The sequence below is a fragment of the Oncorhynchus mykiss genome, chromosome 4 (genome assembly GCF_057628025.1).
Source record: "Oncorhynchus mykiss isolate SJ-2025 chromosome 4, ASM5762802v1, whole genome shotgun sequence".
Classification (NCBI taxonomy): domain Eukaryota; kingdom Metazoa; phylum Chordata; class Actinopteri; order Salmoniformes; family Salmonidae; genus Oncorhynchus; species Oncorhynchus mykiss.
In genome coordinates, this window is record NC_143025.1 from 41,127,513 (window position 1) to 41,140,682 (window position 13,170).

General features: G+C 43.6%; 1 protein-coding gene and 1 long non-coding RNA gene across 4 annotated transcripts in view; one reads left to right on the forward strand and one right to left on the reverse strand.

Moving 5' to 3' along the window:
• The window catches only part of kank4 (KN motif and ankyrin repeat domains 4), a 95,976-nt gene that overhangs the window by 25,339 nt on the left and 57,467 nt on the right, over positions 1–13,170 (forward strand). The window lies entirely within an intron of this gene.
• On the reverse strand, positions 2,883–6,090 carry LOC110521811 (uncharacterized). The gene is made up of 2 exons (XR_002473218.3): positions 5,759–6,090; positions 2,883–4,730 (listed from the first exon to the last, which is right to left on the reverse strand). It is a non-coding gene; the product is annotated as an uncharacterized LOC110521811 (long non-coding RNA).

Genomic DNA, 13,170 nt, shown 5'->3' on the forward strand with positions numbered 1-13,170 from the left:
TACCACAGTCAGCTCCCTGAGTAACAACACTGCTGCAGCATGGCTAAACCAACTGAAGCACAGTGTGGTGTGGACGGGAGAGACATTATGGCCTGCGAGAGTGACTGGTCGATGTGTGTGCGCAAGTGTGTACACCTGTCCTGCTGCCACACCTCAGCTCCACGGGACTGGCTGGTTTGTGTGTGTGCATGCGTGTGTGTGCATGCGTATGTGTGCATGCGTGTGTGTGCATTAGTCAGAGTGTGTGTTTGCCCTGCACTTACGTCTATTTATTGAGGCCTGCACTCTCCCTGTCTCTAACATTTCTCTCTCCCGCAAGCCGTTAAGTGTGTATGTGTATGCGTGCGTGTGTGAATCATTTTAAGAGCTCTGTTTCGACCTCTTCAAGCTGTTAAAATAGTGAGTGAACATTCAATCGAGCAATTTGTGCTCTCCTTATTTCATATCCGTTGCAGAGAGAGCCCACATACACAATATAGGTATGCATAAATTGTCTCTTTATGGTCACAATAGACAACATTGTATTTATAAGAAGCTCCATGGAGTGGTGTTTTCATGTAGCTATTTATTAATCCAAATATTGGTGTGTGTTGCTCTGTCTCTGTTCTCCCCAGATACAGCGATAGAGGGAAGAGGTAGGAGGGGCTACTGGTAGATAGGATCATACGCAGCCAATATGAGATCTCAGAGAAAGAGGGTGGGACAGAGGGACAGAAAGAGATATATGTATGTGTATATAAATATATAGAGAGAGAGAGCGGAGAGAGACAGGAAGTGATAAAAAGGAGGGAGGGAGAGAGAGAGAGAGAGAGAGAGAAATATTGCATCTGGGAATATGGTGGCAGAGGTCAGTGTGCGGAGAGAAAGATAGAGAGTGAAACGTAAATGATAATGAAAACGCTTCCTCACACTGATGCCCCATGGTAACCCAGCCCTGTTGTTGGCTGTTTTGAGGGGTCAGAGGTCAGCTATGGGTCCTATAGATGTTCAATCACATCCAAACTCATTATCATTACTCCCAACCATACCTGAGCCCCGCACCATTTGGACCTAACCCTAAAACTGTCTCTCCTGAGGGTTGGATAACCTGATCCACACTGCCAGCAGTACAGCATTGTGTTGTGGCACAGATATGAAAGTGGTCACTAATGCTCAGTTGTTGTTGTTGTTACAGATGATTTAGCAATCCTCTGCATTGTCTACTGTGGCTGACTGGCTATACGCCTCTTCAGTCTTTCTCTCTCTATGGATGATCAGTCTGGCTGTCGGCCACAAATACAGATTATGTCCAAATCATATTGCTCTGGACTGTCAGCGAATATGAAGCGCATAACAACCCAATTTGTCGGCTGAACAGTGGAGCAGATGGCTACTGATTATTGTCTCATTGTGCCAGTTTGGTTCCTTTGACTTCTACATCTGGAGACATGACCCATCTTTATCGGTTTCACTGAAACCTTTACTGCAGTTAACTTACCTCCTCCCTATGGGCTGAATGGTTGTTGTTGGTTATCAGGCCTACAAATGTGGTGTCGTCTTCAAAGTTGGCGATGGAGTTGGTGTCGTGCAGCTGTGGGTGAACAGGGAGTACAGCAGAGGGCTGGGGAAGAAACACCCCGGGATCCCCTGTGTTAAGGGTCAGTGTGGAGGAGGTGTTGTTGCCAATCCTCACAGCATGAATTGCCTCAATGGGATGCTACAGTTTGATATTTATTTGTTGTTTTTCGACTGTGACCAATGCTCCATCATGGCCGTCCAGTTCTGTATCGTAAACAGATACCTAGAGAAAATGTATCTTCCGGAGTCGTGTCATTCTATCAGCCAGCGTTGTCTGTGATTCTGCTGCTGTGGATTTAAAGGTTTGAGCTGTAATCATCGACCAGGAATGCCTCACCAAGCGGGCCTCACACCAACACTGACGCTAACAGATGGGCAGTAAATGGGTTGTGAGAAATGGTGTTCTTCAATGAGGCACTTTCTCTTCACTGCGTTAACAGGAGGTTATTTTGGTCTTAAATGCACTCTGTCTCCCTTTTTCCTTCTAATTCTAAACCTCTACTTTTCCTTCTAATTCTGAACCTCTACTTTTCCTTCTAATTCTGAAGCTCTACTTTTCCCCTCTAATTCTGAAGCTCTACTTTTTCCTTCTGATTCTGAACCTCTACTTTTCCTTCTGATTCTGAACCTCTACTTTTTCCTTCTGATTCTGAACCTCTACTTTTTCCTTCTAATTCTGAACCTCTACTTTTTCCTTCTAATTCTGAACCTATACTTTTTCCTTCTGATTCTGAACCTCTACTTTTCCTTCTGATTCTGAACCTCTACTTTTTCCTTCTGATTCTGAACCTCTACTTTTTCCTTCTAATTCTGAACCTCTACTTTTTCCTTCTAATTCTGAACCTATACTTTTTCCTTCTAATTCTGAACCTCTAAATATTATTATTATTATTTTATAATTTTTTTGAAAAATATATTATCAACATCCACATCAAATTAAATATTTTTCTTGATCAAATAACATGGAAAACAACCACTTTACAAACCACTTAATATACATGTACATTATTGTATTGTACATAGGCTGGTCATGTAGGTTTGTACCTGTAGCTTTACCATCACCATGAAGAAAAACAATGCACAATAGAGTAATTGAGTACATCGAGACATCATCCAGTTTGTGATGATGTGGCTCAGTTGGTAGAGCGTAACACTTGCGATGCCAGGGTTGGGGTTCGATTCCCACTGGGGACCAGTACTAAAATGTATGCACTCATTACTGTAAGTCGCTCTGGATAAGAGCATCTACTAGGGTGGAAAAGGAATGAATAGACCATTTCAGTTTTTCACGTAGAAATAAGTATTTCAAGAACCCGGAAAGCATATATCAAGCAAGTTTTTTTTTAATATTCCACAAGTATTATCAGATTAACTGTTTTGTACAGAGCCAAAACAACCAATCTGTGCCACTGTCCCAGTACTTTTGGAGCTCACTGTATTTCACCCATAGTAGGGGAAGTAGGGGTGCTGAGGGTGCTGCAGCATCCCTTGAAAAGTAGTGCACTGGGCATTTACTAGTATTAGCAGACCGATATAGACTTTATTTTTCAGCTCCTCCACTTTGGCAAAAAAGTGAGTTGTATCATTAAGAACAGTATTTTACAGGATTCAGTAGTTGGAATTGTAAGAGATGTTGCCCTGCCCCTTTCTCTGTGATTGACATTCACATCAAATCACATGGAAAACAACCACTTGATGTGCAGTATTCATTTAGCATCCTTACAAACCGCTTCATGTAAATTTACCTTACTATATTGTAGGCTGCTCGTCTGGGTTTGTACCAAGGTCCCAGGTAAGCTCAGTTGGTAGAGCATGGTGCTTACAACGGCAGGGTTGTGGGTTTGATTCCCAAGGGGGACAAGTAAGAACATGTGTGCCCTCACTACTGTAAGTCACTCTCCATAAGAGAGTCTACTGAAAATGAATGAATAGACCGTTTCACTTTAATTTAAGAAACTGGAAAACATATCAAGCAAGTATTTTATATTCCACAAGTATTATCGGATTAACTGTTTTGTACGGATAATTATCAGACTCAAGTTACAAATGCTGGTAAACACACAGAAACTTTTAGTTTGCATTCTTTCACAAAAGTAGTTAACTGGGCTTTCACTAGTCCTGTATTAGTAGACCGATACAGATGTCTCCAGCGTGGGCAAAAAAATAAATAATTCTGTATCCCTCTCTCCCACCTCTGAAAAAAAGATTGCAGCCCCCCCTTCCCCCAAAACGAATAATGACTATCGCTAATGTACACAGGGAAACAACCCTACATATCAGATCTACCCTTAGTGAGCTTGAGGAATCGGTGAAATCCTAGATTCTTATACACCTTAGGTTTCACACACCTAATCATTGTGAAATGTCTCATATCACATGGCTGTGTCTGCAGTCGTACTATCTACAGTATGTATACCTGGAGCTTTAGCTGATGCTGTGACTTTAGTGTTGCAGTTTGCACCAGGCAGCGTATTTGTCCTAATCAAAGCTGCTGAGTGTGATTGAATGTGAAGCTCCGAGGAGGGCCACATGTCCTCACGCTAAAGCTGTCTGACGTTTACATTTCAGTATGATGCAAGTGGCCCAGCTGCATGTTAATATGGGGAGAATACGCCGTCAAACAGGGAGAGAAAGACAGGGAGAGAAAAACAGGGAGAGAGAGAGCGAGAGGGAGGGAGGGGGAGAGAAAAAGGGAGGGAGGTAAGGGAGAAAGAAGAGAGGGAGAGAGAGACCCTTCCTTCCATAGGATTACCATGTCAGGCAGGATGGACCACTGCTTAGATTGATTAGAAACTAATCCAGCTGGATAAGCCTGTGTGATTATAAATGCGTGGCCGGCTATCGCCGACACTATCCCCGTCGCTCTTTCTCGCTCTTTTGATTTCTCGATCGTTCTCGCTCTCATTCTTTCTCAACAGACTGCAGGACCTTGAAGGGAGGTGACACGTGAGTGGTGGTAACCTCTGACGCACACATTGGATCCTTTTGGAGGGACAAACTGTCCATTTCTCCATGCAGCGCTTGGGTTGCGATTCATGGGAATCTCTTATTCCTCTGAAACGAGAGTGGAAAAGTGGTCCAGTGCTCTCTGTGGATATAGTCCCAGGACTGTTAGCATGGAAGCAGAGGTTTGTGTGGTCGCTGTGTGTTTGGCCGGGGGTTTGGGAACAGATCTGGGAAAAGAATAGACAGGGTGAAACAGAGGATTAGTGGTATTCTTAACCCAACATGTATGGCCTATGGCCTATAGAGGGGGGAGAGAAAGGGGGGGGGGGGAGAGAAGGGGGGGGGGGGGAGAAAGGGGACAGAGAGAATGAGAGAGAGAGAGAAGGATAGAGAGGAGTTCAGAAATAAGGTTTCCTCTGTTTTCTACCAGGCATGCGGTGAGAGAATATATATATATATTTTTTAAATGTCCAAACTGTTATAGTGCCCTGAATCTCTCTCTCTTCCACAGAACATCCTCTTCAGTCAACTGTACTGCAGGACCAACTGCTCTTTCAATGTTTACCTTCGGCGAGTTCTTCCAGTGTCCTAAACTACTCTCACGCTTTACCCCAATGAGAAATAGAACACCGATTTTGTGTGTGTGTGTGTGTGTGTGTGTGTGTGTGTGTGTGTGTGTGTGTGTGCTCGCGTGCGAGAACGCGGTCCCCGGCCGATCTACTGTTTCTATGGGAATGCAGCAGCAGCTTGAGTCTGTCAAGGTTTTCAGATATTATTTGTGGCGGCGGTGAGGAATTCTAGGAGAGTGTTTTTAATGTTAATAAAACAGATGGGTTGGAGAGAACAGGGCCAAATTTGTACTTAACCAAGCAGCGGTGATAAGAGATGTTCAGGAAATTGACCTGTGTGTGTGTGTGGGCGTGCATGTGCGTGTGTGTGTGTGTGTGTGCGTGCGTGTCTTTAAAGAAGCCTAGGCAGCATCCAGCCCTTTGAAGAGCAAGGGGGAGCCAGTGGGGCCTAAGTGGGGTGAACTACTCCCTCCCAGACTCACTAGCTTCCTGTTGGACGTCCTCTCGCTGAACCCCCTCCGTGACCATGAACACACAGCGAATCCTTCAACATCTAGCACACACTACCTTTCCTCCCCTCCATAAATACCCAAACCCAAAACATGTAATGAAGTGCAGAGGAAAATGCATTGGTTTGGCCTTTTTGTTTAAGCCCTCTCTTTTGGCTTCAGTCGAATGAAACTCACCCTAAATTGATCCCCTTCAAGCCAAAGCATGTTCTCCCTCCATTTTTCTTCTTGACCTCTCACTGTGACTTTGCTTGTTGTTGTTGCTGCTGCGTTGACAGTTGAATTCCACTCTCCTTTCATATTTTTGTATTTCTAATTGACAGACCAAGGGTCCAGGAGAGAGAGAAAGAGAGATAGAGACAGAGAGAGACAGTGACAGAGAAAGTCAGAGAGAGAGAGACAGAGACTCCAAGAGAGAGTGAGAGAGACAGAAAGGGAGACAGAGAGAACCAATTCAAAGAGTAAAGGAGAGGTCTGGGGATGAACAGAGGAGTGAAAGGACATCGGGTAATTTGCCTCTACGGCAGGAACAGAATTACAGCACTCAGCAGCTTCAGCACAACCTTTGTGTTTGGACGTAATGAGTGGCCTCTGAAGCCACAGGGCGCCTCCTAAAATACACCAATTACAGTGGAGCAACCCTCGGGAGGTCCCGCTGAACTTCTAATGCTCTCTGTGTCATGGTTAAATGTGTGTGTGGTGGGTGGGTTGGGATTTTGTTCTATGTGTATTTCTGTGTGTGTTTGTGTGCAATCAGTTGATGTGTATGAGAATATGAGTGAGTGAATATAAGTGTGCATAAGTTGTGTGTGTCTTTGAGTGTGTGCTTATAGCTGTGTACTGTATGTGCCCCCCCCCACTTCTCTATATGCCTGTGGTTTTTCAGTGTGTGTGTGTGTGTGTGTGTTTCCCAGTGTGTCTGCCTGTTTCTCAGTGTGTTTTGTGTGTAACGTAAGCAGCTCAGAGGAGACCCATCTGTGGGGGGGAGAGAGAGAGGCTGTCTGGTCATGTGACCACCCTGCAGTAGATAATTAACAGACACCCTCACCAGAGGACCCGGTGTCTAACCACACACTCCCCAGGGACTGTGTGTGTGTGTGTGTGTGTGTGTGTGTGTGTGTGTGTGTGTGTGTGTGTGTGTGTGTGTGTGTGTGTGTGTGTGTGTGTGTGTGTGTGTGTGTGTGTGTGTGTGTGTGTGTGTGTGTGTGTGTGTGTGTGTGTGTGTGTGTGTGTGTGTGTGAACCCTTGGGTTGTGTGTAATTTCTTCCAGGAGAGGAGAAAAGAGTGAGGTGGAAGAGAAGAGAGAGAGAGAGATATCTCTCCCCTGCACTGGGAATACTCTTCCTTTGCCTCAGTATCTGCCTTTCTTCCCCTTGCAGAATCAGAGAGAGATAATGTGAACTGTCCTTGGGAATAATGGCATCACACTTCCATCTGTCCACCCATACTGCATCATTTACATTTTCACAGTTTATCACTTAAACTGTATAGTCAATCAGAATCACAATAAAGGCATAATGTTTGAACATTTGCCCCCATCCTCCCACACTACCATCATTCTAACAGAAAAACAACCACACTCTTGTAATGTTAGCAGTGGCGATTTTAGCATGTCAATCTAAAACTCAACCATTCCTTTTTATGGATGCCAGCGAAGCCACAACACAACGATAAACAATACATCAAATGCACTATAACGGTGCCCACAAACTGTTAGGGTCCACATAAAGCTCTTCCGACAGTGTTGCTTTCCTTTCAGCACCACGGAGTGAATCCTTACCACCGCCACACCTGGCTATCAGCGGAGCCTTGTCTGGCAGCCAAACAGTTTCTTTCTGCCTCATTTACAAACCATAGCTGATATGGCTGACTTGCTTAAATAAATGTGTTTGTTTTTTTACGGACTCCTTGTGGATTTCTGTAACTCGATAAGCACCGCATTGTCCTTCAATAACAATGAATGCTGACACGATGAGTGTTGACTTTTGAACCATACACAAACATTATTACATTTTATGTTCAGTAAATTCATAATATTTGTTCTTATGCCATTAAGCATGTAGCTCTAAGTATAAGCAAGTGCAGGCAAAAGAGCTGTGATGAGGTAGGCTTGTTCGTTCAGCACTTTTGAAATGGACAGCGGCGGAAATTCAGATAGATGTTAGTTCAGATAAATTCAGCAAGATGTTGAGGCCTTAACTTTACTCTTCTTTAAGTCACCACAGACAGAGAGAGAGAGAGAGAGAGGCGGACTCAGCACTTAGCCTACCATTAGAAGTATTTTCATTATGCGGTCTAAAAAAGGAAGGGAAATACAATCACACGGATTCACTTTTATAGACAACATATCGACGCACAAAAGGCTCTTTTTTTTGCGCAAACAGAAACATCTCTTGCGATATGAACTGAAATGACATCGGCCTATTACTGAACTTTTTGTTGAACAAAAATATTTGAATGGGAAGAGACTGTCACCGACAAACGTGGTTACAGACCCAACAACATCATATAGTATCCCCTCTTCGTGGAGAAAAGCACAAACGCTAACTATAAAAACACAGAGTAAGAAAAACAGTGACACAAATTATTCTAACGATGAGAGGATAAGAGGCCAGCTGTAATTTCCATGAAGACATGAGCGAGCTGAGATGGACGTAGTTTGTATGCCTAGCTATTCGTTCAGCCACACAATTTAACGCATGCTATAATTCTGGCAAGAACCTGCCTATTTTTCTCCATCTTTTTTTGGTTGTGATGGTCTATTTGCCATGTCTAGCTGAGCCACCATGTTTGATTTTCCCAGTAATCCGAGTTTAACAGCACAATTCCCATGTTTTGAGACCCTTACAGACAGATGTTTTCAAATCCTTATACCCAGATTTGGACCACACACCCTCTCCACCAAATAGCAGGCAGGCGAAGCAAATAGGTATTGCTTGGCGACACTCACGGTTAGCCACTGACTTCTTCCAAACCACTTATTGTTGAATTTGCGATTTCTGACACGTGTAAATGTTTATGGGCGATTGAGCACCAAGACGTTTTATCTCTAATTCATCTTCATATGACAAGGGTTGAAAAGGATTTGCCAGTAGATTCCTGACGTGATTCAGGATGATGACTGCTAATCTAGCTAGCTAGCTAAGAATGTGAAAATATGATGTTGACATGATGAGTCCAATCAAAGCTACGGGAGATATAAGGTGATTTGAAGTCATTTTTATATGCGGCCAATGACCATTGAGCCTTCTTGGATGGCTGTATAAATCTATGGCATGCCTATCTCTCTCGTAGATTCTGCGGTAAAGTAGTGTCCCCATGAGTGACAGAACAGAGTCAGTCATGGCGCAACCAGAGAAGATGAACAATGCCTTTGCTCTGTGCTTTCGCTGGCTGCCCCTCCACCACAGAAAGCACTGAGCTAAAACACCGAAACAGCTGCATTTCAGAGCCGCCTTACTCAAAGAAATAGACCAATTTTGTATGATGCTTTATCAATTCAAGGAATCGTTCATTTTTTACATTGTTTGCTAAACTGATATGTGACAGGAATTAATGCCAGAATTCCATGCAAAATAGGCCTTATTTAATTGCCCTAAATGACGGGTCGCCACTGTGTTTGAGTATGTTGTTGAGTGTGTGTGTGTGTGCTTTTGTGCATCATGCCTTTGAGTGACACGTGCGTGTGAGTACTTACATCTAAAGTAGCAGCCACTACAGTCGTAGAGTATCTCTCTACATAGTGCAGATAAAGCAGCATGCAAATTGTTGCCAGAAACACTTCCCTGTTATAATGAGTCCAGGAGATGTTGGCTGATTCAGGGCCAGTCTAAACTCTCCCCAGCTGTACAAATTGTATCTGTCTCTGTACTGTTGAGAGGAACCGTAGAGGCTGTGTAGTGGTGATGGGCAGTGGCACTCAATGCTGGGAAAGAGGAGCCACGATAAAACACAAGGCAGAGCAAACAGTAGGGAGAGAGTGAGAGAGACAGACAGACAGACAGACAGACAGACAGAGACAGACAGACAACAAAAACTACTGTCCCTTTGCCAGGGAAAGAGAGGGGAGGTTGCCAGAAAGACAGTGTGCTAGCAGTGGGTCAGAGGGAATGTATGTGAGTGACTGTGAGAGAGAACAGAAGGGAAGGGTGACAGAGTACTCTGCAGGTGACAGCGCCAGACCTCATCACTCATGTATTCCCTGAGCAGCTTCACATCATGTAACATACAGTTGCAAGAAAAAGTATGTGAACCCTTTGGAAATGCCTGGATTTCGGCATGAATTGGTCATAAAATGTGATCTGAACTTCATCTAGGTCACAACAATAGACAAACACAGTCTGCTTAAACTAATAACACACAAACAATTATACGTCATGTCTTTAATGAACACACCGTGTATACATTCACAGTGCAGGGTGGGAAAAGTATGTGAACCCTTGGATTTAATAACTGTTTGACCCTCCTTTGGCAGCAATAACCTCAACCAAACATTTTCTGTAGTTGCGGATCAGACCTGCACAACGGTCATGAGGAATTTTGGACCATTCCTCTTTACAAAATTGCTTCAGTTCAGCTATATTCTTGGGATGTCTGGTGTGAACTGCTCTCTTGAGGTCATGCCACAGCATCTCAATCGGGTTGAGGTCAGGACTCTTGACTGTGCCACTCCAGAAGGCATTTTCTTCTGTTGAAGCCATTCTGTTGTTGATTTACTTCCGTGTTTTGGGTCGTTGTCCTGTTGCATCACCCTACTTCTGTTGAGTTTCAATTGGCGGACAGATAGCCTAACATTCTCCTGCAAAATGTCTTGATAAACTTGGGACTTAATTTTTCCGTCAACGATAGCAAGCTGTCCAGGCCCAGTGGCAGCAAAGCAGCCCCAAACCATGATGCTCCCTCCACCATACTTTACAGTTAGGATGAAGTTTTGATGTTGGTGTGCTGTGCTGTGCCTTTTTTTCTCCACACATAGTTTGTGTGTTCCTTCCAAACAACTCAACTGTAGTTTCATCTGTCCACAGAATATAGCCCTGTAGATCATCGAGGTGCACTTTTGCAAATTTCAGAAGTGCAGCAATATTTTTTTCCGACAGCAGTGGATTATTCCGCGGTGTCCTCCCATGAACACCATTCTTGTTTAGTGTTTTACGTATCGTAGACTCGTCAAAGGAGACGTTAGCATGTTCCAGAGATTTCTGTAAGTCTTTAGCTGACACTCTAGGATTCTTCTTAACTTCATTGAGCATTCTGCACTGTGCTCTTGCAGTCATCTTTGCTGCGCGGACACTTCTAGGGAGAGTAGCAACAGTGCTGAACTTCCTCCATTTATAGACAATTTGTATTGCTGTGGACTGATGAACATCAAGGCTTTTAGAGATACTTTTGTAACCCTTTTCGGCTTTATGCAAGTCAACAATTCTTAATCGTAGGTCTTCTGAGATCTTTTTTGCTCGAGGCATGGTTCACATCAGGCAATGCTTCTTGTGAATAGCAAACTCACATTTTGCGAGTTTTTTTTATAGGGCAAGGCAGCTCTAACCAACATTTCCAATCTCGTCTCATTGACTGGACTCCAGGTTAGCTGACTCCTGACTCCAAATAGCTTTTGGAAAAGTCATTAGCCAAGGGGTTCACACACTTTTTCCAACCTAAATGTAAATGTTTAAATTATGTATTGTTATTGTCTATATTGAATACAACAATTTGTGTGTTATTAGTTTAAGCACACTATGTTTGTCTATTGTCGTGACTTAGATGAAGAGCCGATCAAATTTGATGACCAATTTATGCAGAAATCCAGGTAATTCCAAAGGCTTCACATATACTTGTTCTTGCCTCTGTATTTAGTTATATCAAACATATATTCGTATAGACTCCCATGATACAGAAATGACATGACCTACTGGAGACCTACCGCAGATGTACTGCATGTGTTTGTCTAATGGTTTAGACTGAGACGTCTCTGTGTAGTGTTACAAATTGGCGGAGACCAGCGGCAGCACTAACAAAATGAAATGGTTCCGTAATGGTGACAGTAGTCCTACATGTTGCTATGTTGAAGTCTTCTTCAAACACTGTGCTTAACCAGAGAAAAATGTCTTCTCCGTGAAGCAGATGCAATCAAACTGATGACCCCGTGTCTACATGTATTCACAGAGACAGAGATTTAAAAAAAAATGTAAAAAAAGAGAGACTTGAGTTGTGTTCATTAAAAACATTTACAACTTTTAAAATCGTTTCATGGCTTGACATCCCTATCAATCACTTTGTAAACGTTGGAATTTGATGTCCCCTTCCTGGAAAGGGTCGTTAATACATTGAGCAATTCATGGTAAAACTAAACATTGTTTGGGTAATGTCATAAAGCAGCCGTTCATTTGTCAGGCCGGCTGGCACTTACAGATGAATGTGTCGTATTTATACATCGGCCTTCGCCTCAGCCAGGCCAATCAGGAGTTCATTCCATCAGTACCTCATTGCACCATTTACCAAAAAAGACACCCCAGTGATATTACTACGTGATGGATTACTCCCACCAGCAAAAGAGTTGACAATCTATTTTCCTCAGAGAAACCGTTCATTTTTCTTCCTTCCTACATTAACATATTCCACTTCAGCAGCAATGTGATGCAATAAAGACCAAAGTGGTTGTTAGTTTCAGATCAGTTTGGCTGAGGGCGAGTCAGAAAGGGCTGATCATTTTAAAAAGGGAAGCAAAGAAAGAGGAGAAAGAACTTCAAAGCCATGGCAGAGATAATGGTTCTCAGTGGGAAAGACTGTTGCCAAACATATTCTACTCATTAATGAGGAAGAGGGTGCGGGAAGAGAGGGGAGGGGAGAAAGAGGCTGTAAGGGTGAGTGGAAATGTGTTATAAGTCATTAGTGTAATATTTTATAGCCAAAATAATATCATGCTGGTATACTAGACTCAGTGGTGGTGCTAGGAGGTTTTCTCTGGAGGAGCTAAAGGGGGTAGCTTGGTCGACGCATAGGGGGTGCTGACAATTTATGGCGTTCATGCAAGCGTGTGTGCGCTCAAGCGAGCTGCATACCTTTCCTACAACAAATGTTCGGCCATCAGTGCCATGAGTGTTGCAACTTCATTGGGATAAACCCGAAGGTACACAAATGCCATCACAAAGTGTGTCCCCAAGGACGCATAGACATATCAGCACCATGGACAGGTAATGTGGCTTGGCAGCTGTTAGAGCCCGTGAAAGTCGGATCAAAGATTTCAGCAACTGACATCTTCACTCAGAGTCAGATGAAGAGAGAGCAGCTGGAGTAGCAATGTTCTCTGGGTGTGATCCATGTCTCCATCATGGCCAAAAAGTCAATGGACTGAAGGGCAGCATAGGCTGAGGTGAACTCTGCATTTTTACCGCAGATCGGCAGTTCCCAGCTGCCAGAGACCAGGAATTTCACATGGGTGTGTGCGCGCAGGGTACACTAAATTAGGAGGGTTGCAGCCAAGGGGTGGGGAGCATCTGCAAAGCCTACAGGGAGAGGAACAAACAGGTATAGAAAACAAAGACATAGTTGCCAAAGTTACAAACGAGCTCTAAAAATAATTAGGTAAGATACTT